This window comes from Ovis canadensis, chromosome 6 (genome assembly GCF_042477335.2).
Source record: "Ovis canadensis isolate MfBH-ARS-UI-01 breed Bighorn chromosome 6, ARS-UI_OviCan_v2, whole genome shotgun sequence".
NCBI lineage: Eukaryota > Metazoa > Chordata > Mammalia > Artiodactyla > Bovidae > Ovis > Ovis canadensis.
The window spans coordinates 101051146-101070893 of NC_091250.1; the positions used below are offsets into that span (position 1 = coordinate 101051146).

The following is a 19748-nucleotide window of genomic DNA, read 5'->3' on the forward strand; positions in this document are numbered from 1 at the left end:
TAGATGAATAAAAGGTGGGTGACAAAAAGAGAATTAGGTCATGAAATTAAAGATTTTTGCAAATATCTCGGTTTTATAGATGGAAGCATGTAGCTACACTTCTAATTCCATGAACACTCCAAAGGCAAATGAGTTTAACTGGATGAAGGCAAGTGTCTTGCCATGGCTTTAGGTAAGAAGTGCTGTTGAGGCTGGATGCACAGCAAAAATGAAGAACTATTAGTGGTCTCCCTAATAAAATTAAAGGGTGAATCTTTCAAAAGAATTCCAATTATTGAACAATCTCTATAGCAAGGAAAAGCTATAAAATTCTATACAAAAATGAAGATAAAATTCTGAATATCTACAAAGTAATATGGATACTATGAATAGACTTTTATTGTTCTTGTTTCTACACCCAACATGTGAAAAACAGTTAAATTCAACCACATCTTTTTAGTATACTTTTGCATTAAAATAATAAATTTCAATACATACCCACATCATTTTATGGAGGAGTTCTACTTATGAGGCAGAAGTGCTAGAGCAGCAGTACCCAAACTTTTAGGCCCCAGGAACCAGTTTTGTGGAAGACCATTTTTCCATGGACTGGGATAGGAAGCAATGGTTTTGGGACGGTTCAAGCACATTACGTGTATTGCTCACTTTATTTCTATTATTGCATCAGCTCCACCTCAGATCATCAGGCATTCGATCTCAGAGGTTGGGGACACCTGCGCTGAGTCTCAGATACAGCTAGTCTCTTTTCCCCTTCTTTCCTGTTTTAGCAAACTTCCAGCAACAAAATAGACAACATTTTGTGATGACAAATATGGCAGTTGCCACACAGGCCAGCAGGAACCCAATGACATCCAGAGAGTGGTACTGGAACCAGGTGAGGTCATGGAGAGCTGGCCGCAAGTGCTTGGCTCCTTTGTGGCGCATGACAAACTCGATCCAGAAGACTGCTCTGTCCAAGGGCTTCATAGGCTGATCATGTTGAATGGCTGATAATCTCATCACATTCTCTTTGTAGCTGAAGGAAAATCAAACAGTTATCATTTATGGAATGAGCTATAATAGATAAAGATGTGAAAATTCCTTGCAGATGGTAACAGAGTGCAACACAGAGTGGAAGAAAAACAGATAATTGTCTCCGAGGTGATTATTGAGATATTAGCTTATGGGCTAGGATTTCTTAAATGGACAGTTTTCAAGCTACAAAGAAAAGAAAGAAAATGGGAGAGAACAAGATTGTGTATTCTAAAGAATGGTACAAGCTGTCCCAAAGGGAAAGAAAAGAAAAGAAATTCGTAATATGTTTGTCCAAAGTTTGAATTTTCTCATAAAGAATTGTTAATAGACCTGGTAGATGTATTTCAAAATGTTATAATCTAGATATAGCAGGTAAATCAGGGATGAGGTTTGGAGACATGTCCAGATAGGGCTGGTCTTACATTAGTGAATTGGTGGTTGAGAGTGTGGAAGTAGATTGACTCAGTTTGATTCCTGACTCTTACTTTGTTGGCTGCTTTTTAATTTTTCTGTTCCTCTGATTGTTTTTAAGAAAATTAATTTTACTAACATTTTAAAACATTTTTATGTTTTAAACTTTTAATTTTACTTTGGAGGGCTCAATTATGATAGAATCTGTTTCTCAGTTTTTCATTGTTATATGAAATGGCTAGGAATAGTATCTTATCTAGTTATTTTGAGAATATTGTATTGATTCTTAGAGGCATTCCTAGCATGCAGTAGACACTCAGTGAATGCTTACTAGTACTGTTGTTCTGGTTCTTGTATTGTTGTTCTGGTTCTTTGTCAGGAGCCTTCTGGAGAAGGCTCAACATTTCACTCTCAGGCATTGCAGACACACTTGTTTCTATTGCTGAAATAATGGCAGACTAATAGCCAAGAAGGAAGAATAAAGAGATATAGCTCATGAACTTTAAATCACAAAGTGCTATAACATGGCAGTGTGGTAATAACAATGGAAGTAACTTTTCTCCCTTTACTGTCAAAAACACAGGAGGAGCACTGGGTTTTTGCAAAGACTGCAGTAATCCTGGAAATATATTTTTAATACAAGAGGAATAGACTACAATAAAGAAGTTACTTAAAATGTGTAAAGTAACACTGTTTTACTAAATACAACATGTAGCATATCATGAACATTCAGTATATTTTCATTTTTGACACCAACATTACGTTATTAAAAATTAAAAAGGCATACAAATATACTAGAGATATGTACATTTACTAAAAACAGCAAATGAAAGATTTGTTTCTTTCAAAAAAAGAAAAAAAGTGCTTTTTATGCTGCTCACGACAATAGCTGTGCTAAAATTAAATAACGCTGCTTATAAAACACACAATGCATTTTGCTGCCATTACTGACACATTCTCAAAATGCTTTCTTTACAAAAAGTCATTATGACAAAAAAGGGGGAATATATACATCATATTTGTAATATTAATATAATTGCATCATTGAAATTCATGTATATCCTGAAGTGATTTGGAAATTAAATATTTCTGTTTTCAGAAAATGTGGTTTTTAAATAGGGGTATCCCAACATAACTACCTATTCCAAATAAGACAAAAATGAGCACGAATAAAAGAACTCTGAATATACTTACATTTATAAGGTGTATCTACGTAGTTGTAATTGAGAAAATTAGAAAATTCTAGTTGTTTCCCATTTATGAATGATGGGATCAAAATATTATTACAGACTAGCAGATACAGAGAACAATCTATTGGATACCAGATTTGGGGGAGTAGAAACACACAAGTGGGGGAGTAGGAGGCAAAATTACTGGGAATAACATAAGCTCAAGGAGGTGTTATACAACACTGGAAATTTAACCACTCTTTGGTAATTACTTTAAATGGAAAATAAGCTGTAAAAATTGTGTAACATTTTTTAAAAGAAGGAATATCCCAACATACGGGATTCCGTGGTGGCTCAGATGTAAAGAATCGGCCAGCTATGCAGAGACCTGGTTTGATCCCTGGGTCAGCAAGATCCTCTGGAGAGGCGAGTGGCTACCTACTCCCATGTTCTTGCCTGGAAAATTCCATGGACTGAGGATTGGTGGGATACAGCCTATGGGGTCCCAAAGAGTCAAACACAACTGAGAAACCAACACTTTCACTTTTTCATATCAACATGTTCTTCCCAAGTCAATTATGTTTAGATTTTCTAATTCTTCCAAACAAGACAAAATGACCACAGTAAAAAACAAAACAAACAAACAAACAAAAAACCCAAAAAACAAAAAACACCAAGAATATACCCACATTTATAAATAGGATATACATATTTGAAACTGGGTAGTTAGAAAGTTATAGCTGTTTATCATTTATCAGAGATGGAGTCAAAATATTAGCATAGAAAACTTGGAAAATAGTAAATGTTTGGAATTTGAAATGGATTATGTCATGGTGGTTTACTGAAAATAAACCATCTTTTAAGAGTTTAAAACATTTGAGAAGTTCACATGCTGAAAGAAAGTAGAGTGGGCATATGTGTATCCATATTGTTCATGGTTCCCTACAATAACTTTGTTCTCAATGCTTCTAAATCCATTAGAATTTCAATGGTTCTTCTCATTCTAATGATTAAGTTTTCAAAATTTCTCCACTATCTTTAAAACGCTGACAAACCTTTTCCATAAAGCCATGAAAAAAACGTAATGTGACATTCACAACGCGTTATTTTTTGTCTGTTCTCAAAACATTGAGCAAATCTTACACCTTATTGTGCTTATGTGAAGACTCATGGCTGCCTCCCTCACCTTCAGATGAGAACTTCTCTAGAAAGATTGGCTAGTAAAGGAAAAAAAAAAAAAAATATATATATATATATATACTCACGAAGGATTATTAATGACTTTCTTCAATGCGTTGAGCAAATCTCTTGTTGACATTGTTTCCAAGTCCAACCTGACAGCTGTTCCCTTGGATTTCATTCGAGCGATGTTATCAGCTTGATCAGCAAACAAAGGAGTGCCCACCATAGGGATCCCATGATAGATGGCCTCATAAACACCATTGCTTCCACCATGAGTTATAAAGGCTTTGGTTTTTGGATGGCCTAGGATTGAGTGAATTTCAGGAAGATTATTAATTATACAAGAGTAAAATGAGAAATGGGTATTATAAGGCACTGGAAGAAGCAGTATCTTTTAGATAACATTATTATGTATATTGAAAGTGCTTTTAACTTGCTTTCAGAACTCAGAGAAGAAACAGCTATGTCTGCTGAAGGGGTAAATGAAGATTTTGTGAAAGAAGAGCTGAGTCACTTGAACATCACAAATGAATCCAGGATTGGCAGGTGAACAACTTGAAAGACCATTCTGGGTGAAAGAAACCACATGTGCAAAGAAAGAGGAGGGCATGCCAGAATTTATTCACCTAAAGATATAGTGAAGTCATTTAGTTTGATAGGAATGGTGTCAGGGTAAAAGAAGGATAATGGTAGTGGCACTGGAACCAGAGGAAGGAAAAGCTACATTTTATCATGAAGTGTGTTATTGCTTCACAAAAATGATTGTGCATTTTTTTTAATAGGAAATTGAGAGTCATTGGTAATGGCAGAAGAGTTGTTATTTTTAGTAGCATTTAACATACCTCTATAGAATGGAAATGATAAGTATAAGGAAAGAATTTAGAGACAGAACAACAATCCTGGAAATCATTGCAAAGTTCACTGTGAGAAGTAATTACAGCTGAAGTAAAGATTCTGGCCGTGAGGGATGTGACTATGTAGAATAAACTGACAACTGTTATATGTTCTCCTTTTTTTCTCACAGCAAAGGAAATTATAATAGAGTAGTCAAGTTTTCCTTTTCAGTGTTTTAATAATTGCTTTGTAAGTGTGTTTCCTGTTGAAGCACTCTCACTCTGCTCAGCTGTTACTCATGTTTTCATTATTTGTTGTGACAAGTCTCACCAAGAAGGTCATTCTGGGGAAGCCATTTATACAACCGGGTGTTGGGTCCTAAGTTATCTGGCTTTTTGCCATCATATCTCCATAGCACCTGTTAAAAAGTAAAGGAAATACTTTATTTTATGAGTTGAACTTCAAAGTTATACTAATAATTTCTAAATTGATAAAGATACATATAATTACATGCCATCCATAGGACATGAAAGGAAATGAAGACATATGAATTAATGTTAACTAGTAATACAAAGACATAAATAGGAATACCTACGTTTGATGTATTAATTATGTACTCATGATGGCAGAGACAAGTGAGATTTTCAATGACCATTTCAAATATTAAAAAAAAAAACCTGCTTTGTTGTTGCTTTACAGTCACTAAGTTGTGTCCAACTCTTTGCACTCCATGGAGTGCAGCATGCTAGGCTTCCCTGTCCTTCACGATCTCTCAGAAGTTGCTCATATTCATATCCTTTGATTCGGTGTTGCTATCCAAGCAACACATCTTCTGTCACTCCCTTTCCCTCCTGCCCTTAATCTTTCTCAGCATCAAGGTCTTTTTCAATGAGTCATCTCTTTGCATCAGGTGGCCAAGGGTATTGGAGCTTTTTCAGCTTCAGCATCAGTCCTTCCAATGAATATTCAAAGTTAATTAAGTTAGGATTGACCAGTTTGATCCTGCTGTCCAGGGGACTCTCAAGAGTCTTCTCCAACACCACAATTCAAAAGCATCATTGTCTTGGCACTCAGCCTTCTTTATGGTCCAACTCTCACATCCATACATGACTACTGAAAAACCATAGCCTTGACTATATGGACTTTTGCAGGCAAGTGCTGTATTTGCTTTTTAATGCACTGTCTAGACTTGTCATAGCTTTTCTTTCATGGATAGGTGGTTTTATTTCTAATACAATAAGTCAGAGGCAGATTACACATAAGCTGCATATTCATTTGCTTTCTTTATATGCTAGTGCTCATTTTCAAATTCAATATTCACTGATTTATTTTTGACTGCTATAAAAGAGTTTACTTATATCAAGTAGTTAAAATGGGAAATTATTTTATTAGAATTTTACACATTTTGATTACAAAGAAGAAGATATGCAGTCAATCACCTAAGATAAATATTTTGGCTTATGTATAATTTATTAATCCCCTTCATAGATCACAGCCTTGTCATGGTAAAGTGGCTTGTGTAACTCAATAAAGCTATGAGCCATGCTCTGCACGGCTACCCAAGGGCAGATGGGTCATAGCCGAGTGTTCTGACAAACTGTGGTCCACTGGAGGAGGGAATGGACAACTACTCCAGTATTTGTGCCATAAGAACCACATGAACAGTATGGAAAGACAAAATATATGACACTGGAAGATGAGTTCTCCAGGTCAGAAGGTGTCCAATATGCTGTTGAGGAAGAGTGGAGGGCAATTACTAATAGTTTCAGAAAGAATGAAGTAACTGGGCCAATGAAGAAATGATGCTTAGTTGTGGATGTGTCTGGTGGTGAAAGTCTGATGCTGTAAATAACATAGGATCCTGGAATGTGAGGCCAATGAAATCAAGGTAGTTGGACATGGTCAAGCAGGATATGGCAAGAGTGAATATCAACATCTTAGGAATCCATGAACTAAAATGGTCGAGTTCAATGAATTTAATTCAGATGACCATTATATCTACTACTGTGGTTAAGAATCCCTTAGAAGAAATGGAGTAGCCTCACAGTTAACAAAAAGGTCTGAAATGCAGTGCTTGGGTGCAATCTCAAAAACCACAGAATGATCTTGGTTCATTTCCAAGGTAAACTATTCAGCATCACAGCAATCCAAGTCTGTGCCCCAACCACTAATGCTGAAGAAGCTGAAGTAGATTGATTTCAGCAAGACCTACAAGACCTTCTAGAATTAACAGTAAAAAAAAAAGAAAAAAAAATTTAAGAAGAAGTCTTTTCATCATGGGGATAGGAATGTAAAAGTAAGAAGTCAAGAGATATCTAGGATAAGAGGCAAGTTTGTCCTTGTAGTACTAAAAGAAGCAGGCAAAAGCTAACAGACTTTAGTTAAGAGAACACACTGGTCATAGTAAACATCTTTTTCCAACAACTGATGACTCTATACATGGACATCACCAGATGGTCAATACTGAAATCAGATTAATTATATTCTTTACAGCCAAAGATAGACGCTCTATACAGTCAGCAAAACAAGACCTGGAGTTGACTGTGGTTCAGATCATGAGCACCTGAGTGAAAAATTCAGATTTGAATTGAAGAAAGACTGAAATTGAAAGTGGGGAAAACCGCTAAGCCATTCAGGTATGACAGAAATCAAATCCCATATAATTACACAGTGGAGGTGACGAATAGATTCAAGGGATTATATCTGATATACAGAGTGCCTGAAGAACTGTGGATAGAGGTGTGTAACATTGTACAGGAGGCAGCGATTGAAACAATCCCAAAGAAAAGGAAATGCCAGAAGGCAAAATGGTTATCTGAGGAGGCTTTATAAATAGTTGAGAAAAGAAAGGGAGTGAAAGCCAAGGGGGAAAGGAAAAGAAAGATATACTCAACTGAATGCAGAATTGCAGAGGATAGATAGGAGAGGTAAGAAGGACTTCTTCAATGAACAGTGCAAAGAAATAGAGAAATCAATGGGATGTGAAAGACTAGAGATCTCTTCAAGTAAATTAGAGATCCCAAGGGATCATTTCATGCAAAGATGGGCACAATAAAGGACAGAAATGGTATGGACCTAACAGAAGCAGAAGATATTAAGAAGACGTGGCAAGAATACACAGAAGAACTATACAGAAGAGGTCTTAGTAACCTGGATAACCATGATGGTGTTGTCACTCATCTAGTGCCACACACCTTGGAGTGTGAAGAAAATGGGACCTTAGGAAGTATTCCTGTGAAGAAAGCTAGTGGAATTTCAGCTGAAATATTTCAAATCCTAAAAGATGATACTGTTAAAGTGCTGCACTCAATATGCCAGCAAATTTGGAAAACATAACAGTGGCCACAGGACTGGGAAAGGTCAGTTTTCATTCCAAACCCAAGGATGCGTAATGCCAAAGAATGTTCAAAGTACTGTAAAATTATGTTCCTTTCACATGCTAGCAAGGTAATACTCAAAAATCATTTATCTCGGCCTGAGCAGTACATGAACCAAGAACTTCCAGATGTGCAATCTGGGTTTAGAAAAGGCAGAGGAACCACAGATCAAATTGCCATCATTCATTAGATCGTAGAAAAAGCAAGAGAATTCCAGAAGAACATCTACTTCTGCTTCACTACTTTGTTAACCTTTGACTGTATGGATCCCAACAAACTGTGGAAAATTCTTAAAGAGCTGGGAACACCAGACCACCTTAACTGTCTCCTGAGACACTTGTATGCAGGTGAAGAAGCAACAGTTAGAACCAGACATGAAACAACAGACTGGTTCAAATGGGGAAAGGAGCACACAAAAGCTGTGTATTGTCACTCTGCTTACTTAACTTACATATGCACAGTGCATCATGTATAATACTGGGCTCAGTGACTCACAAGCTGGAATCAAGCTTGCTGGGAGAAATATCAATAACCTCAGATATGTAGATGACACCACCCATATGGCAGAAAGTGAAGAGGAACTAAAAAGCCTCTTGATGAAGTGAAAGAGGAGAGTGAAAAAGTTGGCTTAAAGCTCAACATTCAGAAAACGAAGATCATGGCATCTGGTCCCATCACTTCATGGGAAATAGATGGGGAAACAGTAGAAACAGTGTCAGACTTTATTTTTTTGAGCTCCAAAATCACTGCAGATGGTGACTGCAGCCATGACATTAAAAGACGCTTACTCCTTGGAAGGAAAGTTATGACCAACCTAGATAACATATTCAAAAGCAGAGACACTACTTTGCCAACAAAGGCCCATCTAGTCAAGGCTATGGCTTTTCCAGTAGTCATGTATGGATGTGAGAGTTGGACTGTGAAGAAGGGTGAATACTGAAGATCTGATGCTTTTGAACTGTGGTGTTGGAGAAGACTCTTGAGAGTCCCTTGGACTGCAAGGAGATCCAACCAGTCCATCCTAAAGGAAATCAGTCCTGAACATTCATGGGAAGGACTGATGCTAAAGCTGAAACTCCAGTACCTTGGCCACCTCATGCAAAGAGTTGACTCATTGGAAAAGACTCTGATGCTGGGAGGGAATGGGGGCAGGAGGAGAGGGGACGACAGAGGAAGAGATGGCTGGATGATATCTCCGAGTCGATGGACATGAGTTTTAGTGAACTCTGGGAGTTGGTGATGGACAGGGAGGCCTGGCGTGCTGCAATTCATGGGGTCGCAAAGAGTCAGACACGACTGAGTGACTGAACTAAACTGAAAGAGACTCTTGATGTGGGTGAAAGAGGAAAGTGAAAAAGCTGTCTTAAAACTCAACATTCAAAACAATACGTTCATGACATCTGGTCCCATCACTTCATGGCAAATATATGGGGAAAATGTGGAAGCTGTGACATATTTTATTTTCTTGGGCTCCAAAAGCATTGTGTATGGTGACTGTAGCCATGAAATGAAAAGACACTTGCTTCTTGAAAGAAAAGCTACGACAAATCTAGACAGAATATTAAAAGCAGAGACATCATTCTGCCAAAAGAGGTCCATATAATGAAAGCTATATTTTTTTCCAGTAATCATGTATGGACATGAGAGTTGGATAGTAAAGAAGGTTAGGTAAGGTAAGATAAGGTGAAGTCACTCAGTCATGTCCTACTCTTTGCGGCCCCACAGACTGTGGTCTACCAGGCTCCTGTATCCATGGGATTTTCCAGGCAAGAGTACTGGAGTGGGTTGCCATTTCCTTCTCCAGAGGATCTTCCTGACCCAGGGGGTCGAACCCAAGTCTCCTAAATTGTAGGCATACGCTTTACCATCTGAGCCACCCAAGAAGTCCTTAAAGAAGGTTAAACGCTAAAGAGTAATGCTTTTGAATTGTGGTGCTGGAGAAGATTCTTGAAAATCCCTTGGACTGCAAGGACATCAAACCAGTCAATCCTAAAGGAAACCAATCTTGAATATTCATTGGAAGTACTGATGCGGAAGCTCCAGTACTCTGGCCACCTGGTAACTGTTTGGAAAGATCTTGATCTGGGAAAGGTTGAAGGCAAAAGGAGAAGGGCTGGCAGAGGATGACATGGTTAGATAGCATCACTAAATCAATGGACATGAATCGTGGCAAACCCTGGGTAATAGTGAAGGACAGGGGAGCCCAGCATGCTGTAGTCCATGGGATTGCAATGATTCAGACGACTTAATGACTAAGCAACATCAGCATAATGTTTTAATAATGTTAATTAGTGGTGCTGAAGAAGTATGTTCTCTTACCTTACAAATTATTAAGCCCTACTTCCAAAAACAATGAAAAGTGGAATTGTTTGACTTGAATCACTATTGCATGACTACATTTATTGTTAAAATTTAACTCCCGAGAGCATCTGTATGTGTGCTGTGTGCTCAGAAGTCCTTCAAAGAAAAGGAACAAGTGACAAAGTGATAGGAAATGTCTAAAATCATCTCTTTACAGAATTTCACAGACTTATTAAATAGTTGTCCATGATTAAGTTATTGTATCTACCTTTTGTGGAATTTGAGCGAAGGCTGATGCAATCACCTCTGTCTTCTGACATGTTACTGACCATTGACCCCAAAGAAAACACCACAATTCCATTTTCGCCAGAGCTCTGCACAAACTCTTCCATTTCCTGTGAAAAAAGAATTTGCCCCATCACAAAACAGCAGCAACATAGCATACATTATTGAAGGGATTGATACAAGCAAAAAAGAGAGAAAATCAGAAATTGTCTCGAGATTAGAGTAGAGATTTCTTACAAAAATATTGTGGTAAGATACACATGGCATAAAATTTACTTTCTTAATTGTTCCTAAGTGTGTAGTATAGTAGTGTTAAGTATACTCACATTGTGCAACCAATCTCCAGATCTTTTTCATCGGACAAAACTGGAAGTCTATGACCATTAAGAAACTCTGCTTTCCTCTTTCTCTAGCCTTTGGCAAGTTTCATTCTACTTTGTTTCTACAAATGAGATTAGTCTGGATACTTCTTATAAGTTGAATTGTAGAGTATTTGTCTTTTTCTGACTAGTTATTTTCACTTAATGTAAGGTTCATTCATGTTGTGACATGCGTCAGAATTGCCTTTTTAAAGGTGAGTAATATTCTATTGTTTGTATATATGATATTTGTTTATTGCTTCCTCTGTTGATGGACATTTGGGTTGCTTAAACCTCTTGGCTCCTGTGAATAGAGCTTTCATGAATATGTTGTACAGATATCTCATTGGGATCCTAATTTCAATTATTTTGAATATAAATCCAGAAAAGGAATTGCTGAGCTCTATGTGTTGACAGGTTTTATATTAGAAAGTACACATTACTCTTATCACATACTATACAGTTAGCTAAGAGAGTGATTTCCCTCCCTCACCCACCCCACTCTCCCAATTCTCTTGAACATATTAACTTCACATCTTGGACTTTGGTCAGTTGTACTAATAAATATTTCACAGTATAAAATCATTAAAATTTTTTTGAGGGACTTTATATTATTTTTTATATTTTTTTAAAACATTTTTTATCCTTGAGATCCTGGGGAAAGAATGGGTGATATGAGGTCCATTTCTTCCATTATATATATTTGTGCAAATGTGTTTCTGTATAAGCAGGAAATAAGATAGAGCCAGTACTAGTAGTGACAAGGAGATACTATTAAACTATATTATCCTCAGAATCTTCATTAGGCTTGATGTTAATTATTAACATAGATTCTTGGAAGGAAGTTACTTGCCAGATTCAACTCCCTTTGGTTCTTTGTTATTATAATTCTGCTAACTCATTTATTTATTCCAGACAGACTTTTTGAGAATGATTTACGTTATTCATTAATATTTCTTTTCCTGTGTATGAGCACTATGAAAAAAATACATGATCTGAATCAGTTTATGTCATTCATTCAGCTCTGTAATCCTATTCTTCATCTTAGACTTTGTCATAATTTCCAAACTCTGTCTAAAATACTAACTACTGACTTGAAGAGTCAAATATTATAGTTTGGAAGTTCTATGAAATAGTTCTGTGAGTTCTATTTATAATCCAAATTTACACTTGTATAGTTACTTATTTGAGAGACCATATTGCTGTGTTTCTTTACATATGATGCCTTTGTCCTGAACTTGCATAATTAATGTCACAGATGGATGTGTTATGTCTAACTGCGGTGAAGGACCTTCAACTTGACTTCAATGAGTCCTCCTGGGAGCACCTGCTCCACAGAGGAAAAGGTGCCCAGGGCTTTCTGCAGCACAGGTCTGGTCAGCTTTTGAGTAATTCAGTTCTAACTAAATAAAGCTCCAGGTGAATCCGTATTTGCCTGGAATTTTTTCTGAATTATTTTGCTTTGTGGTCCTGATCCTTTTTGATTAAAAAAAGTTACTTTCTATATTAGAATAATTCCAAATGTTGAATGGCAACCCACCCCGATATTCCTGTCTGGGAAATCCCATTGACAGAGGAGACTAGCTGGCTATAGTTCACAGGGTCATGAAGAGTCAGACATGACTGAGCATGTCTGCATATTCACTGTTCTGCACCTTAGTCTCTAGTATGTATTTTCTAAGAAATGCAAATTTGTATCCTTAAACAACATTTCTCCTGTTCTTCCAACTCTCAGTCCTGGCAACTACCATATTACTCTCTATTATTACAAGCTTGGTGTTTTTAGATTTCATATACAAGTGATTTCTTATAGTATTTGTCCTCTGTTTTTTCAAAATATAGACAAAACTGAAAACCTTTAGTTAGACTAATCAAGAATAAAAGTGACTCAAATAAATAAGATTAGAAATGAAATGGAGACATTCCAACTAATACTGAAAAATTACATAGGATCCCGAGACTACCATGAATAATTATAAGCTAAGAAATTATTAATCCATATATGAGAAGAATGGAGAACTTCTTAAAAACAGAACCTACCAAGAATGAATCAGGAAGATGGAGAAAATCTGAACAGCCCTAATAAGTAAAGAAATTGAATTGGTAATCAAAAACCTATCAACATACAAAAGGCCCAGGGCCTGATGACTTCACTGATGTATTCTATGAAATATCACAGAATAATTAATGCTAGTTCTTCAAAAAATCTTTGAAATTAAAGAGGAGGGTAGGAACATTTCCAATATCATCCTATAAGGTCATCACCATGATCATGATACCAAATAGATAAGCACATTGCAAGAAGATAAAACTAAAGTCAATATTCAGATTGAATATTGTTGCAAAATTTCTCAACAAAATATCAACAAGCCAAATTCAAGAGCACGTTAAAAGAATACATTTGAATCAGTTCTGATGAGATGGATGAAACTGGAGCCGATTATACAGAGTGAAGTAAGCCAGAAAGAAAAACACCAATACAGTATACTAATGCATATATATGGAATTTAGAAAGATGGCAATGATGACCCTGTATGCAAGACAGCAAAAAAGACACAGATGTTTATAGCGGACTTCTGGACTCAGAGGGAGAGGGAGAGGGTGGGATTGTTTGGGAGAATGGCATTGAAACATGTATACTATCATGTAAGAATCAAATCACCAGTCTATGTCCAATGCAGTATACAGCATGCTTGGGGCTGGTGCATGGGGATGACCCAGAGAGATGTTGTGGGGAGGGAGGTAGGAGTGGGGTTCATGTTTGGGATCGCATGTACACCCATGGTGGATTTCTGTCAATGTATGGCAAAACCAATACAGTATTGTAAAGTAAAATAAAGTAAAACTAAAAATTAAAAAAAAAAGTAAAAGACTTTAAAAAAATAAATAAAATGAAGGGATTATTATTCTGAAAGAAAAAGAATTATATAGTAAGATCATGTGAGATTTATCTCCGTGATGCAAGGATAAATAGAATGAACAATAAAATAACTTGTTTATCTCAATAGATGTCCAAGAAACTTTTGACAAGATAGGACATTCTTTCATGATATAACCCTCAACATATAGGGTACAGAAGGAACATATCTCAGTGTAATAAAGAACATATATGACAAACCCAAAGCTAACGTTATACTCAACAGTGAACACTTGAAAGCTTTTTCTCTAATCAGAAACAAAACAAGGATGCCTACTCGCACTTATATAGAATTCAGTTTCCTTACTGTATACTAATAATGAAACATCTGGAAAAAACTATCCCATTCACAATAGCATCAAAAGGAAGAAAATAACTAGAAATAAATTTAATCAGTGACGTGAAAGATCTGTACAGTGATAACTATAAGAAATTGTAGAAATAGAAGAAAACACAAATAAATGGAAAGTCATCATATGACATGGACCAGAAGACTAATACTGCTAAAATGTTGACATTACCAAAAGCCCAAAGAATCACACCTTGAAATTTCATATTTACCACAAAGTTTCAATATTTCAAATAGTGTACTGGCCCCCAAATAGACACATAGACCATGGAACAGCATACAGGGTTCAACTAATAGTCAACAAGGGAGCAACAAGGGAGACAAAAACACCAATTGTGGAAATGTTAGTCACTTCTTTGTTTTCTGAGAAAACTGGATAAACTATGAAAAAAACAAAAAACCAGACCACTCACGAAAACAGCTCAAAATGTATCAATGTATCAAAGACTTAAACACAAGACCAGATACCATAACATCCCTAAAAGAAAATATAAGGTTAGGAACTCCTTGACACTGGTCTGGAAAATGATGTTTTTGTATAGGACATCAAGACCACAACAAAAGGGAAAAATCACAAGTGAGGCTACATCAAGCTTAAAAGCTTCTGCACAGCAAAGGAAATAATCAACAAGATGAAAATGTGATCTACAGAGTGGAAAAAAAGTTTTTAACCACATATTGAATGAGGGGTTAAGATCCAGAATATATGCACAACTCACACAACAAAATTCAAGTAAAGAATGGGCAGATGAACAAAATAGACCCTTTACAAAGAAGATTTCCAAATGGTCACCAGGTATAGGAAAAGATACTCAGCATCTGTAATCATCAGGGAAATGTATTTCAAAATCACAATCAGATATTACCTCACCCCGTTAGAAAGTCTATAACCAAGAAGAGAAAAGTGTTGTGAGAATGTGGAGAAAAGTGAATGCTTGTACACTCTCAGTGGGAATGTAAATTGGTTTAACCCTTATGGAACATACATTGAAGGTTCCTAAAACAGTTAAAGATAGATCTATTGTATGATCCAGGAATTCTACTTCTGGGTACACAGTCAAAGGAAATAAAAACCGGATATAGAAGAGGTATATGGGCTCCATGTTGACTGCAGCATTATTCACAATTAGCTAAGGGAAAAATCTTAAGTGTCCACCAATGGATGAGTTATTTAAAGATGTTTCATAGATACACACAGACATGCACACACACACACCCGGAGACACATGTGCTCAGAATGAAATGTTATTCACCCACGAGAAAGAAGGAAATCCTGCCATTTTGGACAATATGGGTGGACTTTGAAGACATTATGCTAAAATATGTGCTGTCATTTTAATCTTTATTCTATTCCTATAATCCTATAATCCTACAATTCTATTCCTATGATATATATCCTAAAAGTTGTAATCCTAGCTTATGCCTTTATAATGTTAAAGAAAACTGTGATCTTCTTATATTTGTTATTTTCCAAGTAAATATTTTATTGTATCTCATTTTTATTGTATCTCCTTTAATATATTTTATTGTATCTGATTTAGTATAATTTACCATTTCCTAGTGGCTCAGATGGTAAAGAATGTGCCTGGAGTGCAGGAAACCAGGATTTGATCTCTGGGTCGGGAAGATCCCCTGGAGAAGGGAATGGCTGCCTACGCCAGTATTCTTGCCTGGAGAATCCCATGGACAGAGGAGCCTGGTGGGCTCCAGTCCATAGTGTCACAAAAAGTCAGATATGACTGAAGTGACTTAGCAGCAGCAGCATTTAATATAAAGATTTTTAATGTCAGGAATTTTTAAGGTTTTGGTTATCAGATGAAGAAGATGAAATATTAAAGTATTTTTGTAAGTTTTAAGGCTTTTCACCAGAGCACTAGCTAAAATAAATGCCCATTTCCAACAATAGAAATGAATGTACCTATAACTGTATGTTTTTATTCCCAACCCAGAGATTTATTTAAATTTATTTAAAGTAAATCATCCTGATTCATGTCAATGTATGGCAAAACCCACCACAATAATGTAAAGTAATTATCCTCCAATTAAATTAATTTAAAATAAAGAAAAAAATGAGTTAATGTGATATCTCTGTGAATACCGTACTCTAGTTTTCACTCATTATTGTCTATATCTAGCAATAATCTGCTAAATGGTCTCTTCCTACTCTTTACCATTTACAATCCAACCCAGTGACGACATCTTGCTTTTTATTTTTAATAATATACGACTATCTCTCAGGGTTTTAGTCATAGCTCAGTCGGTAAAGAGTCTGCCTGCAATGCAGGAGACCTGGGTTGGATTCCCAGGTTGGGAAAATCCTCTGGAGAAGGAAATGGCAACCCGCTCCAGTATTCACACTTGGAGAATCCCCTGGACAGAGGAGCCTGGCAGTCTGTAGTCCATGTGATGGCAAGAGTCGGACACAATTTAGAGACCAAACCACTGCCATCACCTCTTTCTTTCTTAATCCTTTCAATATTCTTCCCAATGCCCCTACTAGATGTTTGAAATCTTTACAGTTATCTGTTTCCAGCTTACCTCTATAGCATCATCTTCTTTATTCAGCCTTTTCCTATCCAAACTAAACTTGGACTTTTTGGCAACTGTCATTACTACTCCAGCTACCCTTCTTTTATATCTTCTCCCAACTGAGCTACGAGAGAAGTCCATATCTTCTTCCACCCCTGCCCTATTCCTCTGTTTATTCCTGAGCATCCTTCAGATCTCATAATTGTCTGTGAATCAGAGATACATTATATGATTCATGCTGCATATTTCTTTAGCACTCTGGTCTTTCCATCTTATAACATTTTTTACAACTTCATTGTGTTCTGTCATTTCAGGTGGACTGTCAGGTGGTAGAAACTGTGCCTACAACATTTGCCTATATTAGCACTCATTTCTGGAATATGCTATATACAAAATTACCCTATAATAATTATAATACAATTATAATGTAACGTATTATAGTGAGATGAGGTATTTGGATGGCATCACCAGGTGATAATATGGCTATTATTTTATTTATATGAAATATATATTTTTATATAGAACTATAACTGTCCTTTAAAGAATGATGCTTCTCTATGTGTTAATAACGAAATTGCAGTTTAATTGATGTATTATCAAAGTGTCCCATGTACTGTAGTGTATTCTGTAATGATAATGAAATTCAGATAGATGTGCTGATATAGAAATATATCACTTTCTAGGTGAAAGTTCACTTTATCCAGGTTCCCATATCTGACTACGTGTAATCAAACATTCTAAAGAAAGAATACAGAATATTCCTGTTCACACAAAAGTTCACAAAGAACAGCAAGGAGGAGTAGGTGACCTTAGGCAGAGGCTTGGCAGGTTTGCAGTGGAGCCCTCCAACAAATTCAACATTTGGTAGTCGTGGACGAGGAAATGAAAAGTCCCAGTAGCTTCGAATGAGCCACATTTCGGCTTTCCCCATTGTCTCTGATAAGGTAGTATATCTTCCTGAAAGTAAAAAGGAAAACAACAACAAATATTTGATCAAATGAGACTATTGTCATGTGTGTATATTATATAATTTTTGTGAAGGAACTTGGGATGTTTTGGCCACGATATTTGAATGTGTCTGTTTCTTCATAAATCTATACATAGCATAGTATAGGATAATAAAGTATATCTGGAATACATCTGTTTCTACATAAGCAGAAACAATTTCTAAAAGCTAACTGGATACTTATACTACAAATATGTGTATAACTTTCAATGTACATCTCTTTATCAAGACAGTTTATGAGATTCTAAGTTTTGTAAGTTGGATAGTCACTTGCAGAAGTCCTAGGTACTTTAGTCTGTGGTAAATGACTTCCTGGTATCCGATACTAGTAATGGGCTTTACCCTACCCTCTAATTTAAGTGTTTGCATAATATTTGTTAGATTGAGGGTCATTTTATATTTTTATTTCACGTTTCACTTATTTGAGATAAATTTTTGTGAATTTATATTTAGACAAACTCAACTTCCAAGGCACTAGGAAAAATAAGACTTCATTCTACCAACTAAAAACATGAATTACCTAGTCGTTTCGTTGCTAAGTGATAACTGACTCTTTTCAACTCCGTGGACTAAAGCCCAACAGGCTTCTCTGTCCATGGGATTTCCCAGGCAAAAACACTGGAATGGAATGCCATTTCCTTTTCCAAGGGATCTTTCTGACCAAATGATGAAAACTGTGTCTCCTGCCTTGGCAGGTAGATTCTCTACCACTGAGCTATCAGGAAGCCCAACTTACCTAGTACTTCACTGTAAAACTGATTCCACTTTTTATCGTTGTATGCTGTGAAGAAAAGGTCAAAATAAAGCGTATATAACATATTTTTGACCCTCTCCATGAATGTCATGCGATCACTTAATTCTGAAATCATAACAGGTACATAAGATGGTGGGAATGGAAGTCTTCCACTATTCTTTTCAATTATATGGCCAGGTGAGGTGTAATGACTGTACACGAATGGTATTTTAAGTAATTCAGCCAGCAGTTCACCACAGGGTCCAATGGCATCTGCAATAAGAATATCAAACCTTGATTCCTGTAGTTCTGTCATTAATTTCTTGTTGGAAACAGCATCTTTACACATCCTTAAAGCAATATCAAAAAATTCCCAAAATAAACTTTTCACTGTTGCCAAATAGGACCAAAAGGAATCTTTCGCCACATATGTCCATTCCTCAAGAAGACGTTCCATAAAATTCTCATAATCACTTTTTGTTAAAGTTGTAGGAAAAGTCTCAAATCTCATAGTAGATGGTTTGCTGGAATTAGGAATAGTGGAAGCTGAAGATATCAGAACAGTCACCTCATGACCCTTCGTGACAAGTTCCTCCAGAATTGTCTTCATATTCATCCAGTGACTAAATTCCACCGGCCCCACCAGCACCTTTCCACAACTCCCACCGCTAAAGCAACAAGTCAGCTGTAGCAGCAGCAGAAGCGAGAGTCTTTTCATAGGCATCTTGCTCATATGCAGTCCTTTAAAAATAATTACTGTAAACTTTTGCTATTGCTCAGGCTTATATCCAGATGTTATCAACTAGAAGTTAAATTATAACTCCTATTCCTTAAAAAAGTAGATTACATGAATAGTCAGCAGATGTGGAAATCAAGTGAAAAGGCAAAGTGCAGAACGTTTCGAGATTATACAGTGTGTTTAGTATTGATTTGTCAGAGCTGTCACCCATCTTGTACACACACATCAATTATATTCTATGAGAAAGAAGACTAGTGTAAAACAATAGCAAGTGAGAGGCTCTTGTGTCTGCAGTCACTTTGACACAGAATTAGAGATAAGGTGCCATCAACAAAATGGAGGGTCATGAGGTCACAACAATTGTATCCCTCACAGAAACAGCAAAAACAATAAATGATCAACTGCAAATCATGCAATTTATTTGGGGAAAGTTCTGAACTAAAATGAAAAAGCAGGAGAAATCCTGCAGTTTGCAAAGGCTGAAGATGTGTGTTCTGATTTTTTTAGTGTAATGTATTAATTCTAAAGATATCAATTAAGTTT

At 36.3% G+C, this 19748-nt stretch overlaps 1 pseudogene; it reads right to left on the reverse strand.

Annotated features, from left to right (window-relative positions):
* Positions 1-628: 628 nt before the first annotated feature.
* On the reverse strand, positions 629-19270 carry LOC138442589 (UDP-glucuronosyltransferase 2B4-like; annotated as a pseudogene).
* Positions 19271-19748: the final 478 nt, after the last annotated feature.